We start from the raw sequence: 21902 nt of genomic DNA on the forward strand, positions 1-21902 counted from the left end.
TGTCCACACCTGGTGGGGTGGCTGATGCATGTACTCTTGGAGACCCAGGTGGGAGGATCCCTTGAGCTCAGGAGTTCAAAACCAGCCAGAGAAAGAGTGAGACCCCATACCTACTAATAGTCGGAAACATTATGCCAGTATGGTGGCTCACTGCTGTAATCCTAGCACTCTAGGAGGCTGAGGTAGGTAAATCACCTGAGCTCAGGAGTTGGAGATCAGCCAGAGCAAAGTGAGACCTTGTCTCTACTAAAAATAAAAAAACTAGCTGGCAGCACCTATAGTCCTAGCTACTCTGGAGGCCAAGGCTAAAGGATCTCTTGAGCCTAGGAATTTGAAGTTGCTGTGAGCTATGACACCACATCACTCTTCCCAGGGTGACTTAGTTTTTCTTCCCAGGGCGACTTGTTTGAAATAGGCTGGTCTCAAACTGCTGGCTTCAAGTGATTCTTCTGTCTGGGTCTCTTGCAGAATGAGGCCCTGGGAAGAAAAAAAGAAAAGAAAAAGAAAAATCAGCCAGGCATTGTGGCAGGCAGATGCCTGTAGTCCCAGGTACTTCAGAGGCTGAGGCAGGAGGATTGCTTGAACCCAGGAATTTGAAGTTGCTTTGACCTAGGCTGACACTATGGCACTCTAACCCAGGCAACCAAATGAGAATCTGTTTCAAAAATGAATGAATGAATAAATAAATAAATGATGCCCTGTAGTTAGTTAAATCTAGAGAAAAAATAAATGGCCTTAGAATTCTGAATGTCATGACTTTTACAGGTCTTTGCTATTTTCTTCAGGAAAATATTTTGATTATTTTTGATCTAGCATTTTTATATCTAGTCACATTAATTGATTGTATGATAACATTGATGAATACCCAACTTCCCTCCATGTGCCATGGGTTTGGAATTAATTTGCACTTTTAGCAGGAAAACACAGTAAGGAATCATGGTGCCCTCCCATTTTCATGAAAGGAAGTAAAGTTCTCTTTACTCAGCAGGACTGAGATAAATAGTGGTTTGTTCTGTTAGCCTGTGATCCAGACTGAGGTCTATGTGGGTCTTGGAGAAATAAAGTATGTATGATTAAGACAGTGGGTGAGTAACAGGGCCAGGAGTTTGAGACCAGCCTGGAAAACCCAGCAAGGCCCCATCTCTACTATCTGGGGGCTTGTGTTGGGATGCCACACCATCTGCCTCCTCCTCCTTCTCTCTCTTCTCCAACTGTCTTTTCCTCTCTCACTCTCTTATTCCCTTTCTATCTAAGATAGAATAAACTTATAATTTTATATCATAAAACAAACAAATAAATATATTTTAATTACCTGGGTGTGATGGTGCACACCTGTACTCCTAGCTGCTCAGGAGGCTGAGGCAGGAGGACGGCTTAAGCCCAGAAATTGGAGGTTGCTACCAATGAGGCTGAGGCTACGGCACTCTAGCCCAGGTTACAGAGTGAGACTGTCTCAAAATAAATAAATTATTTATTTTTAAATTTATTTTAATAAATAATTATTTATTTATTTAAAAAAGAAATCTTTTCAGTGGGGACACACAACATTGGATTATTATTATTATTTTAGAAATAAGGTCTTGCTCTGTAACCTAGGCTGGAGTACAGTGGTACGATCATAGCTCAATATAATCTTAAATTTCTAGGTTCAAGTAACCGTCCCACCTCAGCCTTCCAGGTAGCTAGGACTACAAACACCACTATGCCCAGCTAATTCTTAGAAAATCTTTTTGGAGGGCGGCACCTGTGGCTCAGTCGGTAAGGTGCCGGCCCCATATACCGAGGGTGGTAGGTTCAAACCTGGCCCCGGCCAAACTGCAACAAAAAGATAGCCAGGTGTTGTGGTGGGCGCCTGTAGTCCCAGCTACTTGGGAGGCTGAGGCAAGAGAATCGCTTAAGCCCAGGAGTTGGAGGTTGCTGTGAGCTATGTGATGCCATGGCACTCTATCTAGGGCCATAAAGTGAAACTCTGTCTCTACAAGAAAAAAGAAAAAAGAAAATCTTTTTGGAGATGAATATCTTGCTGTTGCCCAGACTGGTCTCAAACTCCTGGCTTTAAGAGATTGTCCTGCTGAGACTTCTCAAAGTGCCATGATTACAGGCATGAATCACCACATCAAGCCTGTTTTATGAATAAATAAAACATTGACATCTAGAATTGACAAGTGTAACCCTTTCTCCTGAAATTTTCAGTGTTCTCTGTAAACATTTTAGACCACTATGTGCCAAGAACTGTGCTGAGGTGTGAAAATTGATGAAACATGGTTCTCGCCCTTGACAACCTGATCATAGGAAAGTAACATAGAGACATAACAGATGAAGTTAAGGAAGTTAAGGAAGGGTTAATTCTGACACTCATTTTCATTTTATAGGTAAATAATGAAGGGGTAGTGAGAGGCAGAAGTCAGGAAAGAAACAGTGAGCAGACTCAGGGACTCTTAACAGCCCTATCTAAATAGCGCACATAATTAGTTGTGTGTCATTGCCAAAAACCCTGCCTTCCTGACTCTGGTTCCAGCTCCCTGGGCTGGCAGCCAGCCTGGACTTGGCAGCTGGGCTTTTGAGCCTGCTGCTTGGTAACTGCACTGTTCGAGTACTTTTGTTCACAGGAAGGATATTCCCTGAAAATAGCACCTAATTCAACAGATAGCCATCAATATTTTCACTAAAATGATAAAATGGTAGCCAGTAAATTGTTGCTACATTGAAGCAGAAAAAAGAATTTTCTTGGGGTATCTATTTCTGCATTACATTCCCCAGGAAAACTGAGAGGCATTTGGAAAGATACAAACGATAACAACAACAATAATAAATGGAGCAGGCTGGAAACAAAACAGCTCAGTTTTGTGTTTGTTTGTTTTTTTTTCTTGAGACAGAGTCTCACTATGTCACCTTTAGTAGAGTGCTGTGCCATCACAGCTCACAGCAACGTCCAGCTCTTGGGCTTATGCAATTCTCTTGCCTCAGCCTCCCAAGTAGCTGGGACTACAGTTTCCTGCCACAAGGCCTGGCTATTTTTTGTTGCAGTTGTCATTGTTTAGCTGACCCGGGCTAGGTTTGAACCCACCTGCCTTAGTGGAGCCCTAACCACTGACCTATAGGCGCTGAGCCAGTTTAGTGTTTTCTTTTTTTTCTTTCTTTCTTTTTTTTTTTTTCTTTGGCCGGGGCAGGGTTTGAACCCGCCACCTCCGGCATATGGGACCGGCGCCCTACTGCTTGAGCCACAGGCGCCGCCCTCTTTATTTTTTTTTTTTTAAGAGACAGAGTCTCACTTTATCACCCTTGGTAGAGTGCTATGACATCACAGCTCACAGGAACCACCAGCTCTTGGGCTTAGGCGATTCTCTTGTCTCAGCCTCACGAGTAGCTGGGACTACAGGTGCCCACTACAACGCCTGGTCATTTTTTTGTTGCAGTTTGGCCGGGGCCGGGTTTGAACCCACCACCCTCGATATATGGGGCCAGCACCCTACTCACTGAGCCATAGGTGCTGCCCAGTTTAGTGTTTTCTTAAGTAACTTTTGCTTCTTAGTTTTATCAAGTCTTGATTTCTAAAGAGTTTATATTGCAATTATGTCAAATTATGTTACACATGGTAATTTTTCTTTAAAGCTGCATGATATCTGGATTTGCCTACATAATAGTCAAGTGGTATCTTATTATGCAAGATGTTTCTACGATGCTACACTAACAAAACATGAAAACTCCAACTAATACTTGTGTGGGGCAGGTACTACACAATGATGAAATGTTACTTTAGTCAAAATTAAATGGAAGGTTCTCCCAAAAGATTGTGAAAAATAGTTATCCCCAGCTGGGCCCTGTGGCTCACATCTGTAATCCTAGCACTCTGGGAGGCTGAGGCAAGTGGATGCTTGAGCTCAAGAGTTCCAGACCAGCCTGAGCAAGAGAGAGACCTTTTCTACTAAAAAATAGAAAAAAATGATCCAGGTGGCATGGCGGGCACCTGTAGTTCCACCTACTCAGGAGGCTGAAGCAAAAGGACCTCTTGAGCCCAAGAGTTTAGATTGCTGTGAGCTATGATGCCAGGACACTCTGAGTGAGATGTTGTCTCAAAAAAAACAAAAAGATAGTTATGCCACTTTCTCTTTTGATGGGAAAGGAGACTTTGTATAGTAACTGAGACTTTCTCTCTCTCTCTCTCTTTTGAGACAGAGTCTCACTCTGTTGTCTACTCTAGACAGCACTGGCCAACATAGCTCACAGCAACCTCAAACTCCTGGGTCCAAGCCATCGTCCCGCCTCAGCCTCCCTATCCTGCCTCAGTGTCCTAATCCTCTTGCCTCTGCTTACCACGTAGCTGGGTTTGTAGGTACCTGCTGTGATGCCTGGCTAATTTTTCTATTTTTAATAGACATAGGGTCTCGCTGTTGCTCAAACTGGTCTGGAACTCCTGAACTCAAGGGACTCTCCCACTTCAGCCTCCTTTAGCTGTATGTAACTGTAGATGTGTGCCACTGCTCCTGGTTCTCTGATGCTCTCCATTTTTTACTACATAGATTTTAAAATATGATAAGAAAATGTAGTGAGTAAATAATACTGGAGATCCTCTCTCTCTGTCTTGCTGTCTTTCTTTCTCAGCAAGCAGCTTTACTGCCATAATTCTGTGCATTAGAGTGGGCATTACATTATTTCATCTATTCTTAGGGCTTTCTTTAAAAACTCAACCTCTCTGAAATCACTGATGGCCAACCAGCAGTCCTGACATAGTTGTCATCCCCTGGTCATACTGTGAATATGTTTGTTTTTCCTAGTACCACGAACAATAGCCACAGCCCTGGGGTACTTGAATGAACAAACCCTTTGAGGACCACTGGAGGATAAAGCTGGAGTCTTATTGTTAGTCAGCCTTTGTTGAGAGTTTCTCTTAGGATCAAAAATAGTAATGTTACCAAAGCTCACACAATAGTATTGGTAGCTTAGAAAAAAATCAGATTTATTTTTATTTATTTATTTATTTTTTAGAGACAAGGTCTTGCTCTTGCTCAGGCTCATCTTGAACTCCTGAGCTCAAGCAAGTCACCTGCGTTGGCCTCCTACAGTGCTAGGATTATAGGTGTGAACCACCATAGCTAGCTCAGATTTTTTAAAAAAGATCTTAAAAATTAATTTATAGAAAATACTTAAAACGGGCGGCACCTGTGGCTCAGTGAATAGAACACTGGCCCCATATACCAAGGGTGGTGGGTTCGAACCTGACCCTGGCCAAACTGCAACAACAACAAAAAAATAGCTGGGCATTGTGGCAGGCATCTGTAGTCCCAGGAAGAGTATCACCTCAGGAAGAGGCAAGAGAATTGCCTAAGCCCAGGAGTTGGAGGTTGCTGTGAGCTGTGACACCATGGCACTCTACCGAGAGAAATAAAGTGAGACTCTGTCTCTAAAAAAAAGAAAAAGACAAATATTCAAGGTAACAGATGCCCTAAATACTCTGATGCAATCACTATGCATGTTGTGCATGAAACCATCACTAGTACCCCATAAATATTTCTGATGCTATATATTGATAAAAGAACAGACATTTGTGTTTATACCACACTGTAGTCTCTTACGTGAGCAATAGCATCATGTCTGTAAGAATGAATATACTATATATACCTTTTAAAAATTTTTAAATTTTTTGTGCACAATTTCAATTTTAAAATATTTTATTGGTAAAAAAGTACTAACGATCATCTGAACCTTCAGCAGGTCATCATCTTTTTGCTAGTAGAAGATCTTGCCTTGATGTCGATGGCTGCTGACTGATCAGGGTGGTGTTTGTTGAAGGCTGGGGTGGCTGTGGCAATTTCTGAAAGCAGAGTAACAGTGAAGTTCACCTTGATTGACTCTTTCTTACACAAAAATTTTCTTTGTAGCATCTAATGCTGTTTGACAGCATTCTGTTCACAGTAGACCAACTTCTTTCAAAATTGAAGTTAATTTCCTTAAACTCTGCTGCTGCTTTATCAACTAATTGTATATAATTCTAAGTCCTTTGTTGTCATTTCAACAGTGTTCACAGCATCTTCCCCAAGAGATTTTATCTCTTGAAACCCCTTTCTTTGCTCATTTGTAAGAAGCCCCTCCACATCTACTTAACTTTTAGCATGAGACTGCAGCAACTCACTCATATTTTCAAGCTCCACTTCTAATTTTAGTTATCTTGCTGTTTCCACCACATCTGCAGTGGTGGTGGTTTCCTCTATTTAACTCTTGGACTCCTCAATGTCATCTATGAGGGTGACCTCCTTCCATGAATCATGAATGTCCTAAGTGACATCTAGAAGGGAGACTCCTTTCCAAAACATTTTTTTTTTTTTTTACAGTCTCAAGCTGTGGCCCTGGGTAGAGTACTGTTACGTCACAGCTCACAGCAACCTCCAACTTATGGACTTAAGCAATTTTCTTGCCTCAGCCTCCCAAGTAGCTGGAATTACAGGCACCTGCCACAGTGCCTGGCTATTTTTGTTGTTGTTGTTGCAGTTGTCATTGTTGTTTAGCGGGCCCGGGCCAGATTCCAACCTGCCTGCCTCAGTGCATGTGACCAGCGCCGTAATTCCTATGCTATACGGGTGCCAAGCCATCCAACACGTTTTCAATGTACTTTGTCTAGATTCATTAGAGGCATCACTACCTGCGGTAGCTAGAGCTTTACAAAACACAGCCCTTAAATGATAAGACTTGAAGGTTGAAATGACTTCTTGATCCATGGGCTGCAGAATGCATGTTGCATCAGCAGGCATGCAACCAACATTAATGTACTTGCCCATCTCCTGGGTGTCGAGGTGCATTGTCAAGGGAGAATAATATTCTGCAAAAATAATATTTTGAAAGGAAACTTTTTTCTTAGCATCTTCACAGTGGGCTTAAAATACTTAGTAAACCGGGCGGCGCCTGTGGCTCAGTGAGTAGGGCGCCGGCCCCATATGCCAAGGGTGGTGGGTTCAAACCCAGCCCCGGCCAAACTGCAACAAAAAAATAGCTGGGCGTTGTGGTGGGCGCCTGTAGTCCCAGCTGCTCGGGATGCTGAGGCCAGAGAATCGCATAAGCCCAAGAGTTAGAGGTTGCTGTGAGCCGTGTGACGCCACGGCACTCTACCCGAGGGTGGTACAGAGACACTCTGTCTTTACAAAAAAAAATACTTAGTAAACCATACTGTAAATAGATGTGGTCTAATCTAGCCTTCGTTGTTTTATTGACAGAGTACAAGAAGAGTAGACTTAGCATCATTCTTAAGGGTCCTAGGAATTTTGGAATGGTAAATGAGCTCTGGCTTCCGTACCAACAAGGTGTGTGTATGCTTGTGTGTATGTGTGTTCTCATGTGTTCCTCCCTCCCACCGTTGGTATGCGACTGTTTTAAAGTCACCAGTTGCATTAGCCTCTAACAAGAGAGTCAATTTCTCCCTTGAAGTTTCTCCCTTTAAAGTCAGGTGTTGACCTATCCTTGCAATCTGTAAAAAATGTAATACCCATGAAGTGAAATCAAGTCAGGCACAATAAAATGAGGTATTTGACATCTCTCTAGCTATATGGAAGTCCTAGATGCCTACATGGTATCTCCTTTTGCATCTGCCTTGCAAATAAGTCATTTGGTGTAGCCACCTTAATGAATTACCTTAGCTAGATTTTCTGGATTACTTGCTATAGCTTCTGAATCAGCACTTGCTGCTTCACCTTACATTTTTAGGTTATGGAGATGGCTTCTTTTTCTAAGCCTCATGAACCAGTCTCTGCTAGTTGCAGATATTTCTTCTGCAGCTTTCTTGCTCCTCCCCAGCTTGATAGAATTGAAGACAGTTAGAGCCTTGCTCTGGATTAGGCTTTAGCTTAAGGGAATGTTGTGGCTGGTTTCAGCTTCTATCCAGACCATAAAAATTTTCTCCATATTACCAAGGAGGCTGTTTTACTTTCTTATCATTGACATGATCACTGGGGTAGCACTTTAAATTTTCTTTAAGAACATTTCCTTTGCATTCACAATTTGGCTAACTGTTTGGCTGAGAGGCCTAGCTTTCAGCCCGTCTTGGTTTTTGACTTGCCTTGCTCATTGAACTTTTGAACCTTTCTAGCTTTTGATGTGAAGTGAATGATGTGTATCTCTCTCTTTCAACTGTACATTTAGAGGCCATTGTAGGTTACTAACTGAGCTAATTTCAAAATTGTTATGTCTCAGGGAATAGGGAAGCCTGGGAAGAGGGAGAGACAGGGGATTAACTGGATGGTAGAGCTGGCAAAACACACATTTATCAAGTTCATTGTCTTATTTGGGCATGGCTCATGACACCCCCAACAATTACAATAGTAATATTAAAGATCACAGATCACCATAAGAGACATAATAATAATGAAAAGGTTTGAAATACAGGTACTGGGAGAATGACCAAAATGTGACATAGAGACAGGAAATGAGCCTGTGTATTAGAAGAATGCTGCCAACAGACTTGCTGGATGTAGAGTGGCCACAAATCTTCAATCTGTAAAACAATGCAAGACCCATCAAGTGAGATAAAGTGAAGCACAATAAAATTAGGTATGCTCATATAGTAAAACTGACCTCTAAATAGGTCAAAAAACCACTTTTAATAAGTAAAACTAGGCTCGGGCCTGTGGCTCAAGTAGCTAAGGCGCCAGCCACATACACCTGAGCTGGCGGGTTTGAATCCAGCCTGGACCCACCAAACAACAATGACAGCTGCAACCAAAAAATAGCTGGGCATTGTGGCGGGTGCCTGTAGTCCCAGCTACTTGGGAGGCTGAGGCAAGAGAATCGCTTAAGCCCAGCTGTTGGAGGTTGCTATGAGCTGTGACGCCACGGCACTCTACCCAGGGCAACAGCTTGAGGCTCTGTCTCAAAAAAGAAAAGAAAAGAATAAGTAAAACTAAAAATTTTAAATTAAGAGTATCATGGCATCAGCCAGCTGTGGTGGCTTACCTCACCATTCTGGGAGGCCGAGGCAGGTGGATCCTTTGGGCTAAGGAATTTGAAAGCAGCCTGAACAAGAGAGAGACACTGTTTCTCTACTAAAAATAGAAAAACTAGGCCAACAATGTGGCAGGCACCAGTAGTCTCCCTACTCGGGAGTCTGAGATAAGAGGATCACTTGAGCCCAAGAATTTGAGGTTGCTGTGAGCTAGGCTGATACTATAGCATTCTAATCAGGGGAACAGAGTAAGGCTATCCACAAAAAAAAAAAAAAAGTATTATGGCATAGTATGAAAGACAACATTTCTTGATTCTTAGTATTATAATCAGTATATAATTTTTTTTTTTTTAGACAGAGTCTCACTAAGTTGCCCGCAGTGGAGTGCTGTGATGTCACAGCTCACAGCAACCTCAAACTCTTAGACTTAAGTGATTCTCTTGCCTCAGCCTCCCAAGTAGCTGGGACAATAGGTGCCCACCATAACTCCTGGCTATTTTTTTGTTGCAGTTGTCGTTGTTTAGCAGGCCTAGGCCAGGGCCAGCACCATAACCACTGTGTTACAGGGCCCGAGCCATAATGACTTTCTTAAGTATGATGAAATTGGTAGTTTCTTCATAGAAGTGAGGTTCAGAGAAGGCCTGAGAGGGCTATCAGCCTTAGGGAGCAGTAGACACTGTGCTAGGTTCAGGAGCCTTCTTAAACTTCATCTGAGATGCCCTGTAGTTTTTAAATTTCCATTTCACCAGCAGAGAGATAAGGCAAAGGATACATTTTGACCTTATCATTTGAACCTTTCTTGTTCCAGACATTTGGATGTTACAATGCATTCGAGAATTTGGAAAGGGATATACCAAAAAATCTACAGCTAAGTTGAAATTGGTTTAACGGTTCACATGTGAGGCACCTAAATTGCTTTGGAAATTAGCAATTTCTTTGGTTTTCTCCATGTAGGATTGATCTTTATCTAAAAGAACTATCAAGGCCTGGGGGGTGGCTCACACTTCTAATCTTAGCAATCTGAGACAGGTGGATTGCTTAAATTCAGGAGTTAGACCAGCCTGAGCAAGAGTGAGAGACCCTGTCTCTATTAAAAATAGAAAAAACTGGGCGACGCCTGTGGCTCAGTGAGTAGGGCGCCGGCCCCATGTGCCGAGGGTGGCGGGTTCGAACCCAGCCCCGGCCAAACTGCAACAACAACAACAAAAATAGCCGGGCGTTGTGGCAGGCGCCTGTAGTCCCAGCTGCTCGGGAGGCTGAGGCAAGAGAATCGCGTAAGCCCAAGAGTTAGAGGTTGCTGTGAGCCATGTGACGCCACGGCACTCTACCCGGGGGCGGTACAGTGAGACTCTGTCTCTACAAAAAAAAAAAAAAAAAAATAGAAAAAACTAGCCCAGGCGGCGCCTGTGGCTCAACAGAGTAGGGCGCCGGTCCCATATGCTGGAGGTTGTGGGTTCAAACCCAGCCCCGGCCAAAAACTGCAAAAAAAAAAAAAAAAAAAAAAAAAAGAAAAAACTAGCCCAGCGTTGTGGCCGGTGATTGTAGTCCTAGCTACTCAGGAGGCTGAGGCAAGAGGATCACTTGAGCCTAAGAGTCTGAGGTTGCCATAAGCTCTGACACCACAAGCGCTCTATCCTGTGGTGACAAAGTAAGACTCTGTCTAAAAAATAAAAAATAAAATAAAATAAAATAACTATCAATAACAAACACTAACAACTTCCTCACCAACATGAAGCATAAGTAGTTCGTTCTATAATTTGGGAAACTGTCCATGGACTCAAACAAAGGGAATGAAAGGCATGGACAGTCCTTTTGAGCAAGACCACCAATGATGTGCATAAAACACATAAAATTGATAGTGTTTGAGTCTGATAAAAGATCTTGGAATTATCTGAGAATAGTCACAATATTTTCATGGATTGGTGAAGAGATAAAGTATAAGTGATCAGTCTTTTATTCAACTCATAATGAATATTTCTGGGAGAAGAATCAGCGCAAAACAAAGCTGATTATAGCTAAAACCACAAAGGTGAACAGTGTTATTATCTGAACATTGTTGGAAGAATCAACATTTTGTGATACAACACAGACTTGCAAAATTAGACTTGGGTAAGATAACGAACACAAAAGGAAACTCACAAGGGTAGAAGATATAGTTAGTAATTTGTTTAAAACATCATTGTATCAACATAAGGGAGTTTTTTGGTGGTAAAATGCATATGAAAAACATTTAATCTAATAAAAATAATTTTAGTAAAAAAATGGAACAAATTAGCAAAAACTTAACTAAACTTCTGTTATTGAAAGTTCGGCACTTGTTCTACAGCTTACATCAGAAAAACAAGAACAAATGGTTTTTCTTTTTTTTTTGAGACAGATTCTCCCTTTGTCATCCCCCACTCACTAGAGTGCTATGGTATCATAGTTCACAGTAACCTCAAACTCTTAGGCTCAAGTAATTCTCTTACCTCAGCCTTCTGAGTAGCTGGAACTGCAGGCACCCACCACAATGCCTGGCTATTTTTAGAGATGGGGTTTTGCTCTGGCTCAGGGTTGTCTCAAACTCGTGAGCTCAGGTGATCCACCTGCCTTGACCTCCCAAGAGTGCTAGGATTACACATGTGAACCATTGTTCCCAACCTAGAACAAGTGGTTTTTGAGAAGAAGAAAAAGAAAATTCATTAGTTTACTGGCAAAGGAGGAAAAATGCCAGAACTTTTGTCTTAAAATACCAATTTTCCTGAACATAAGTAGAAACACAGAGCTTTTAAAGGGGAGGGCCTATTGTCCTTCAACTACAGTTAATAATTTCAATCTTCAGGCGGCGCCTGTGGCTCAGTTGGTAAGGAGCCGGCCCCATATACCGAGGGTGGCGGGTTCAAACCCGGCCCCCACTGAACTGCAACCAAAAAATAGCCGGGCGTTGTGGCGGGCGCCTGTAGTCCCAGCTACTCGGGAGGCTGAGACAAGAGAATCGCTTAAGCCCAGGAGTTGGAGGTTGCTGTGAGCTGTGTGAGGCCACGGCACTCTACCGAGGGCCATAAAGTGAGACTCTGTCTCTACAAAAAAAAAGAAAAATAAAATAATTTCAATCTTCCCCACTCAGAGGAAGACAAGGGAGGCCCACCAGCACCTTCACCACTCCAGACCCCTCTCTTCTGTAGTGAAAACAACAACAATAACAAAAACACTCCCTCACTCCTCTTTACCACTGCCCAAAGCAGGTATGCAGATTTCAGTTTCCAAAGAGTGGGAAATGTTTTAAAGACACAGAAAACATTTTTGTCACTTTCCTCGCCCCAGGACATTCCCTCTGTTACATATTCCCCACTGTTAAACCTCCATATCTATGGGAGGAGAGGTGGATGCCATGTTACACCTCTCAGAAAAATTAAGAAATTAAATGGTTTCAACAGTGTTTTCTCAAGAAATAAAGTCTCAGATCTCTTGAGCCCAAGAGTTTGAGGTTGCTATGAAGTATAATGCCACGGCATTCTACCAAGGGTGACAAAGTGAGAGTCTGTCTCAAAAAATAATAATAATAACAGGATTTTATTAATGTTAAACTCTCCAAGTGTGATTCAAAGATGATATAGAAGAATGCCCTTGTTCTTGGGTGATACATGCTAAAATATTGAAAGTTGAAAGTCCAGTGACATCTGCAATTAATTCTCAAATAATTCAGAATAAAAAGGAAATACAGCAAAATGCTAAAAAAAAAAAACAAAAAAAAAAACTGTTATTAAGATGTCTCCAAAATGTTTTCACCATTTACCCTTCAACTGGTCAAAATTCAGTTCAATTGGCCTAAACATTTTAAGTATTTTAGAGTAAAACATTATTTCTCATTGTTGAACTCGTTTGCATGTTAGTTATTATTTCAGAGGTTAGGGTTTTGTTTTTTTTTATTGTTGGGGATTCATTGAGGGTACAATAAGCCAGGTTACAGTGATTGCATTTGTTAGGTAAAGTCCCTCTTGCAATCATGTCTTGCCCCAGAAGGTGTGGCACACACCAAGGCCCCACCCCTCCCTCCTTCCCTCTCTCTGCTCTTCCTTTCCTCACCCCTCCCTCCTTCTCTCTCTGCTCTCCCCTTACCCCACACCCCACCATGACCTTAATTGTCATTAATTGTCCTCATATCAAAATTGAGTACATAGGATTCATGCTTCTACATTCTTGTGATGCTTTACTAAGAATAATGTCTTCCACTTCCATCCAGGTTAATACAAAGAATGTAAAGTCTCCATTTTTTTTAATGGCTGAATAGTATTCCATGGTATACATATACCACAGCTTGTTAATCCATTCCTGGGTTGGTAGGCATTTAGGCTGTTTCCACGTTTTGGCGATTGTAAATTGAGCTGCAATAAACAATCTAGTACAAGTGTCCTTATGATAAAAGGATTTTTTTCCTTCTGGGTAGATGCCCAGTAATGGGATTGCAGGATCAAATGGGAGGTCTAGCTTGAGTGCTTTGAGGTTTCTCCATACTTCCTTCCAAAAAGGTTGTACTAGTTTGCAGTCTCACCAGCAGTGTAAAAGTGTTCCCTTCTCTCCACATCCATACCAGCATCTGCAGTTTTGAGATTTTGTGATGTGGGCCATTCTCGCTGGGGTTAGATGGTATCTCAGGGTGGTTTTGATTTGCATTTCTCTAATAAATAGGGATGATGAACATTTTTTCATATGTTTGTTAGCCATTCATCTGTCTTCTTTAGAGAAGGTTCTATTCATGTCTCTTGCCCATTGAAATATGGGACTGTTGGCTTTTTTCATGTGGATTAATTTGAATTCTCTATAGATCCTACTTATCAAGCTTTTGTCTGATTGAAAATATGCAAATATCCTTTCCCATTGTGTAGGTTGTCTCTTTGCTTTTGTTATTGTCTCCTTAGCTGTACAGAAGCTTTTCAGTTTAATGAAGTCCCATTTGTTTATTTTTGTTGTTGTTGCAATTGCCATGGCAGTCTTCTTCATGAAGTCTTTCCCCAGGCCAAAATCTTCCAGTGTTTTTCCTATGCTTTCTTGGAGGATTTTTATTGTTTCATGCCTTAAATTTAAGTCCTTTATCCATCTTGAATCAATTTTTGTGAGTGGGAAAGGTGTAGGTGCAGTTTCAGTCTTTTACATGTGGATATCCAGTTCTCCCAACACCATTTATTGAATAGGTAAAGGTATTCTCCAAGGTATGTTCTTATTTGGTTTATCGAAGATTAGGTGATTGTAAGACGTTAGTTTAATTTCCTGGTTTTCTATTCAATTCCAAGTGTCTATGTCTCTGTTTTTGTGCCAGTACCATGCTGTCTTGACCACTGTGGCTTTGTAGTACAGACTAAAATCTGGTATGCTGATGCCCCCAGCTTTATTTTTATTACTAAGAACTGCCTTAGCTATATGGGTTTTTTTCTGGTTCCATACAAAATGCAGAATCATTTTTTCCAAATCTTGAAAGTATGATGTTGGTATTTTAATAGGAATGGCATTGAATAGGTAGATTGCTTTGGGAAGTAACAATGTTGATTCTTCCCATCCATGAGCATGGTATATTCTTCCATTTGTTAATATCCTCTGCTATTTCCTTTCTGAGGATTTCATAATTTTCTTTATAGAGGTCCTTCACCTCCTTCGTTAGTTATATTCCTAGGTATTTCATTTTCTTTGAAACTATGGTGAAGGGAGTTGTGTCCTTAATTAGCTTCTCATCTTCACTGTTATTGGCATATGCAAAGACTACTGACTGTCGACATTGATTTTATATCCTGAAACATTACTGTATTTTTTGATGACTTCTAGGAGTCTTGTGGTTGAGTCTTTGGGGTTATCTAAGTATAAGATCATGTCGTCAGCAAAGAGGGAGAGTTTGACCTCCTCTGCTCCCATTTGGATTCCCTTTATTTCCTTGTCTTGCCTAATTGTATTGGCTAGAACTTCCAGCACTACGTTGAAAAGTAAAGGTGACAGAGGACAACCTTGTCTGGTTCCAGTTCTAAGAGAAAAAGCTTTCAGTTTTACTCCATTCAGTAAAATATTGGCTGTGGGTTTGTCATAGATAGCTTCAATCAGTTTTAGAAATGTGCCAACTATGCCTATACTCTTCAGTGTTCTAATTAGAAAAGGATGCTGGATTTTATCAAATGCTTTTTCTGCATTTATTGAGAGGATCATATGGTCTTTATTTTTGCCTCTATTAATATGGTGGATAACCTTTATGGACTTGCGTATGTTAAACCAGCCTTGCATCTCTAGGATGAAACCTACTTGATCGTGATGTATGACTTTTTTGATAATAAGCTGTAATCTGTTGGCTAGGATTTTGTTGAGAATTTTTGCATCTATATTCATGAGTGAGATTGGTCTGAAATTCTCCTTTTTGGTAGGGTCTTTTCCTGGTTTTGGTATCAAGATGATGTTTGCTTCATAAAATGTGTTGGGGAATTGGGCGGCGCCTGTGGCTCAGTGAGTAGGGCGCCGGCCCCATATGCCGAGGGTGGCGGGTTCAGGCCCAGCCCTGGCCAAACTGCAACAAAAAAATAGCCAGGCGTTGTGGCGGGCGCCTGTAGTCCCAGCTGCTTGGGAGGCTGAGGCAAGAGAATCGCGTAAGCCCAAGAGTTAGAGGTTGCTGTGAGCCGTGTGACGCCACTGCACTCTACCCGAGGGTGGTACAGTGAGACTCTGTCTCTACAAAAAAAAAAAAAAAATGTGTTGGGGAAGATTCCTTCTTCCTCAGTTTTTTGGAATAATTTCTGCAGTACAGGAATAAGCTTTTCCTTGAAGGTTTGATAGAATTGTGGTGTGAAGCCAGGGGTATTTTTTTTTTATGTGTGTATTAGCCACTTCCATCTTTTCTTTCGCAAATTGTCATATTTTCAGCAATTTTTCCTTTTTTTACAGAAATGTTGAAGTATTTAATAGATTTTTGAGTCCCCAGCATTTAGAACTATGTCTCAATGATTATAAGCACTTAATAAATATTAAATGAATAAAAAAAAGAAATAAAGTCTCAAAATTCATGAATAACAGTAAAATGTTTACTAAACATTTATATTTAAAATGTTACAGATTATGAGGGATAGGATTCAGGTGTAGGTCTGGCTTCTAAGTCTAGGGCTTTTGAAATCAATACTACTGATGATCTTTTTATTTATTTATTTATTTTTGAGGTAGAGTTTCACTATGTTGCCCACGGTAGAGTGCATAGCATCACAGCTCACAGCAACCTCCATCTCTTGGGCTTAAGTGATTTTCTTGCCTCAGCCTCCCAAGTAGCTGGGATTACAGGTGCCTGTCATAACACCCAGCTATTTTTTTGGCCTCAGTTGTCATTGTTGTTTAGCAGCAATGACACCAAGACTTGAACCCGCCAGCCTTGGTCTATGTGGCTGGCGCCCTACTCACTAAGCTATGGGCACTGAGCCTCTTTATTTTTATTTTATTTTATTATTATTTTTATAGAGTCTCACTCAGTTGCCCTGGATTGAATATGGTGGCATCATAGCTCACAGCAACTTCAAATCCTTGGGCTCAAGTGATCCTCTTGTGTCAGCCTCCCAAGTAGCTATAACTACAGGCATGTATCATTAGGCCCAGCTAATTTTTCTATTTTTCGTAGAGACAGTGTCTCATTTTGCTCAGACTGGTCTCAAACTCATGAGTTTAGGCAATCCACCTGCCTCAGCCTCCCAGAGTGCTAGGATTAAAGGTGTGAGCCACCGTGCCTGGCTTATGGCCTAATACTGCTTTTTAAAAGAATGTCCTTGGGCATGGTTCAAGACCAGCCTGAGCAAGAGTGAGACCTTGTCTCTACCAAAAATAGAAAAAACTAGTCAGGCATCCTGACATGTGCCTGTAGTCCCAGCTACTCAGGAGGCTCACGCAAGAGGATTGGTTGAACCCAGGGTTTGAGCTTGCTCTGAGCGATGACACCTAGGCACTCCACCCAGGGTGACAGAGTGAGACTCTGTCTGTAAATAAATAAATAAATAAATAAAGCATAAACATGAGATCTTGTGGTGCTAGATTCAGACAAATGGAATAACATTTCATTATTTAATCAATGAATATTAAATATTTTATAAAATTCAAACACATGGAGCTATTCTGGAAACAATGAGGTAAGACCTAAATTAATCTCATTAACCATGAAAAGTTACAATATTACACAAAAGTGGCAGGAGATAGGGATGTTTATCTATGTTCTACTTTAATATCCTAATCAGAGGGTGGCCCCTGTGGCTCAACAGAGTAGGGCGCTGGCCCCATATGCTGGAGGTGGCAGGTTCAAACCCAGCCCCGGCCAAAAACAAAAGCTGAAAAAAAAAAAAAATCCTCATCAGAGTAGTGTGAATATGGAATAATCTGAAATACATTGCATTATCAAAGAGTTTCTAACCATCATTGTATAAAATAGCATTTTCAAATGTAAAATGACATTTCTTCTCCTGGGTGGATCTAGGTTTCTTTGCCCATTACGTAATGCTATTCTCATATTTCTCAATTTCTGGCCCAATGATGGCATCCTTTTGAATATGTATAATTTTTCTTGTTGGGGGTTGAGGGTCCTAGCTCCCTGAACACAGTTGACCTGTTTTGATTACTTAGCTGAGCTAGAAAATTAAACCAAGCATGGCAGTAATTGAAAGCAAAAATGAATGGAAACAGGGGCGGCGCCTGTGGCTCAGTCGGTAAGGCCCCAGCCCAATATACCGAGGGTGGCGGGTTCAAACCGGCCCTGGCTGAACTGCAATCAAAAAATAGCTGGGCGTTGTGGTGGGCGCCTGTAGTCCCAGCTACTCGGGAGGCTGAGGCAAGAGAATCGCTTAGGCCCAGGAGTTGGAGGTTGGAGCTGTGTGATGCCATGGCACTCTACCGAGGGCCATAAAGTGAGACTCTGTCTCTACAAAACAACAACAACAACAAAAATGAATGGAAACAGAAAATAAAACTGGAGCAGCACAGGCAATAAAAGGAACCTACACAAGTCTCAGGGCAACAAAGAGAAATTTTATGTAAGAAGAACAAAGGGAAAGTTTAGAGAACTTCCAAAGAGAGTTGGAAATAAGTTCTGCTCATAATAAACAGAAGGTGAGCAAGAGACAGATGCAAACATAGTGCAGAGTATAAGCATCTCTTCCTCTCAGTTAAATTGGTTGCCAGTCTTTCATTGGCTTCTTTGCACCTCCAGGCATTACTGCTCTTTCCTATTGGTCATTGATTATTGTCTCTTTCTATTGGTCATTGGTTTCCTATGTTATCTTGTACCCACATTCTTATGGGCCCCCCAGACTTCTGTGTTCCTTAGGCCAGACTTTCTTTTTTTTTTTTTTTTTAATAGGATTTAATTGATGGTAGATATGTTCCTAATAGTCACTGAAATTTATTTATTTATTTATTTATTTTTTGGTTTTTGGCCGGGGCTGGGTTTGAACCTGCCACCTCCGGCATATGGGACCGGAACCCTACTCCTTGAGCCACAGGCGCCACCCTCTTTTTTTTTTTTTTTTTTTTTTTTTTTTTTTGTAGAGACAGAGTCTCACTTTATCACCCTCGGTAGAGTGCCGTGGCCTCACACAGCTCACAGCAACCTCCAACTCCTGGGCTTAAGCGATTCTCCTGCCTCAGCCTCCCAAGTAGCTGGGACTACAGGTGCCCACCACAACGCCCAGCTATTTTTTTGGTTGCAGTTTAGCCGGGACCAGGTTTGAACCCGCCACCCTCGGTATATGGGGCCGGCGCATTACAGACTGAGCCACAGGCGCCGCCCCCAGACTTTCTTTCCATGCTTTTTGAAGCTCCTTTCTTAATGTCCTTTCTCCCTTCTGTCATTTCAAGAGGATGCAGGGAAAGAGCATGAATTAGGTCTATGAACTTGAACTATAAATATTTGGCAAATAATAGCTTCACTAAATAGCGAGTACAGGAAAATAAAGACCTACTGTACACATTTAAAGGAAGCAAACTCTTATGAAAAAAATTCATCACTTGGGCGGTGCCTGTGGCTCAGTGAGTAGGGCGCTGGCCCCATAAACCAAGGGTGGCAGGTTCAAACCTGGCCCTGGCCAAACTGCAACAAAAAATAGCCGCCCACAAATCCTGGTTGGTGCCTGTAGTCCTAGCTACTCAGGAGGCTGATGCAAGAGAATTGCCTAACAGGAGTTGGAGGTTGCTGTGAGCTGTGACATCACAGAACTCTACCAAGGGTGACAACGTGAGACTCTGTCTCTTAAAAAAAAATTTCATCACTTAAGTATGAACAAGAGCAGAAGAATTAAGTCAACTGTAAGTTATTTAGGAATGAATGTAACTTTTTTGTTTTGAGACAGTCTTACTTTGTCACCCTTGGTAGAGTGCCATGGCGTCATAGATCACAGCAACCTCAGACTCTTGAGCTCAAGTGATCCTCTTGCCTCACCCTCCTAAGTAGCTGAGACTACAGGTGCTCGCCACAATGCCTGGCTATTTTTACAGATGGGGTCTAGAACTTGTGAGCTCAGGTAATCCACCTGTCTTGGCCTTCCAGAGTGCTAGGATTATAGGTGTGAGCCACCATGCCTGGCCAGGAATGTTTGTAACTTTTCATGGTTAATGAGATTAATTTCGGTCTTATCTCATTATTTCCAGAATAGCTCCATATGTTTGAATTTTACAAAATATTTAAAATTCATTGCATTATTTGATTAAATAATGAAATGTTACCCTATTTGTCTGAAACTAGCCCCACAAGATCTCATTTTTATGCGTTAACAGATAATAGTACATAACTAGAAGGAAATTTTATTGCTTTAAGAAATTTTAAATTAAGCACAAGGCAATGTGAACTCAGGTAAAATCTTAAGTCCTCCAGCCAACTGAACAGACCTTTCTTGGCCAAGGGGACCCCAGCAATAGGCTAAAGCTGAGTTGCTCACCACCAGAAGGCAGGTCAACATGCCTCAATATACCCCTTTCTGTCCTTGAAGATACCCTTTGTAACTCTTTAACAGGCCTAAGGCAAAGACAAAGCTTAAACTGCATCTGTAGGTCTTCGATTTACCTAACAGAGCACTTGAGTCTAAGTATATATGTGGTGGCTTGTCTCTGATTAATAGACTAACTTATCTCAATTTAAAAATTCCAACCATTCAAAGCTTAATTTCTTTAATCAAACGCAAATCAAAGAATCCCTAAACCCACTTAGCACCTGTACTTCCCTGCTTTGAGATGTCTTACCTTTTCTGGCCAAACCAATGTATTGATTTATGACTTTATGTATAATTCCTATCTCCTTGAAATGAATAAAACCAAGCTATAACCCAATCATGGGGAGACCACTTAAGGCTTCTTGGATGTGGCTTTTCAGGTCATGGTTGCACCTATTTGTAGCCCTCAGTATAGTGCTATGTTGTCACAGCTCACAGCAACCTCAAACTCTTGGGCTTAAGAGATTCTCTTGCCTCAGCCTCACAGCGCCGGGCTATTTTTGGAGATGAGGTCTCTCTCTGGCTCAGGCTGGTCTCTAGCTCCTGAGCTCAGGCAGTCCACCCACCACAGACTCCCAGAGTGTGAGGATTACAGGGTGAACTATTGTGAATAAACCTTTTTAAATTACACAGAGTTTGGGTTCCTTTTCAGTGACAGAAGGCGCTTAATAATTATTTAACTGCAATTCAAGCTCAAATATCAAGTTTGGTCAGGAACAATCTGATTTATAAGACCATTAACTGTTTATACTTGGAAATCATCTATTCCAAATACCTTTTCAAGAGGCCCATTGGAACCAACTTGAAACTTGAGGTCTTACTGTAATAGAACTTGAAAAGGTGGTTCTTTTTACTTTTCAATACCTCGGTTGATTTAAATGAAATTTGATAACATAATTTTACATTGTACTTAACCAGAATTTAAGTACACTGTACTTAACCAGAATTTAAGTACTTTGATGCTCGTAACAGTTTAACTTAGGTAAGTGGCAAATACTGAATAATTTGGGGGGGGGCGGCATCAAAGGGGAAAAAAATTGCTTTTAAAACAATTTTGACAGGGCCCATATTTTTCAGAAAATAAAGAACTAGGACTTTTTCAATGAGGGTCTGTTTTCAGAAACGTCCCTTTTAACTTTATTTGCGTACCAATAACATGGGGATGTAGCTAAAAGCAATTTGATTAGACAGGTTTGTGATGGGCCTGTGAGTCTGCAATTCTAGCTGCTCCCAGGTGCTGTAGACCACACTTCGCGTAGCAAAGGTATAAACTCCCAACGATTAGGTGACCTAACCATTTGTTTTCAACTTTAAGGATTTGATCTAACGGTGACTGTCGTTTTGTAACAGAAAGTTCCCAGAAAACATCAGTCCTACTAATTTCTCTCGTTTTCAAACGGAGGAAAAAGTGCAATTCAGAACTGCTGCTCCAGCCTCCACACTTGGTTGTTCCTAGGGCAGTTTCGGAGGACCACGCTATGAGGCACTTCTCCGGGCGGGCCCACCGGCCGGGGTAGGCGTAAGGGACAGGCGGCAGGTCACGCCGGGGATACCCAGCCAAAGCCACTAGTCCACTCCAGGAACTTGAGAGCCCGCCCCCCTACGCGGCCGCCGATTGGCTGAGACGCGCCGAACGTGACGTCAGGCCCCGCCCTGCCTCCCTCTGGCCCCGCCCCGCGGGTGGCCTGGCGGTTTGGTCTGGAGCAGCTGAAACCGGTTTGAGCGGAGCTGCTTCCTGCCGCTCGGCGCCGCCGCGGGCCGCCTGGGGGAGCGCTGGCGAGGCGCGGACGGCGGGCGCCCAGCATCTCGGCCCGCGGCCCTCGCTCTCGGGCGCGGCGGTGGCGGCAGCGCGGACCCGCAGACCCAGCAGGTGAGGCGGGCGGGCCGGGCCGGGTCGGGCGGACGTGGGGTGTGGGGGCCACGGCAGCCGCCCATGTGGCGGCCCAAGCTGTCAGGGCGGCCGCGGGCCTGGGGTCGCCGGGCCGGGGGACGGACGGGGTCCCCGGTGCCGGACCGGG

The 21902-nt window shown here is 42.3% G+C and overlaps 1 protein-coding gene across 2 annotated transcripts in view; it reads left to right on the top strand.

Annotated features, from left to right (window-relative positions):
* Positions 1-21577: 21577 nt before the first annotated feature.
* GPCPD1 (glycerophosphocholine phosphodiesterase 1) overlaps positions 21578-21902 on the top strand; it is a 65823-nt gene continuing 65498 nt past the window's right edge. For both annotated transcript variants that reach the window (XM_053573947.1, XM_053573948.1), the window contains exon 1: positions 21578-21754. The gene's annotated coding sequence lies outside the window, so the exon portion shown is untranslated. The remainder of the gene's footprint in view (positions 21755-21902) is intronic.

Source organism: Nycticebus coucang, chromosome 21, assembly GCF_027406575.1.
Source record: "Nycticebus coucang isolate mNycCou1 chromosome 21, mNycCou1.pri, whole genome shotgun sequence".
In the NCBI taxonomy this organism is placed as follows: Eukaryota; Metazoa; Chordata; class Mammalia; order Primates; family Lorisidae; genus Nycticebus; species Nycticebus coucang.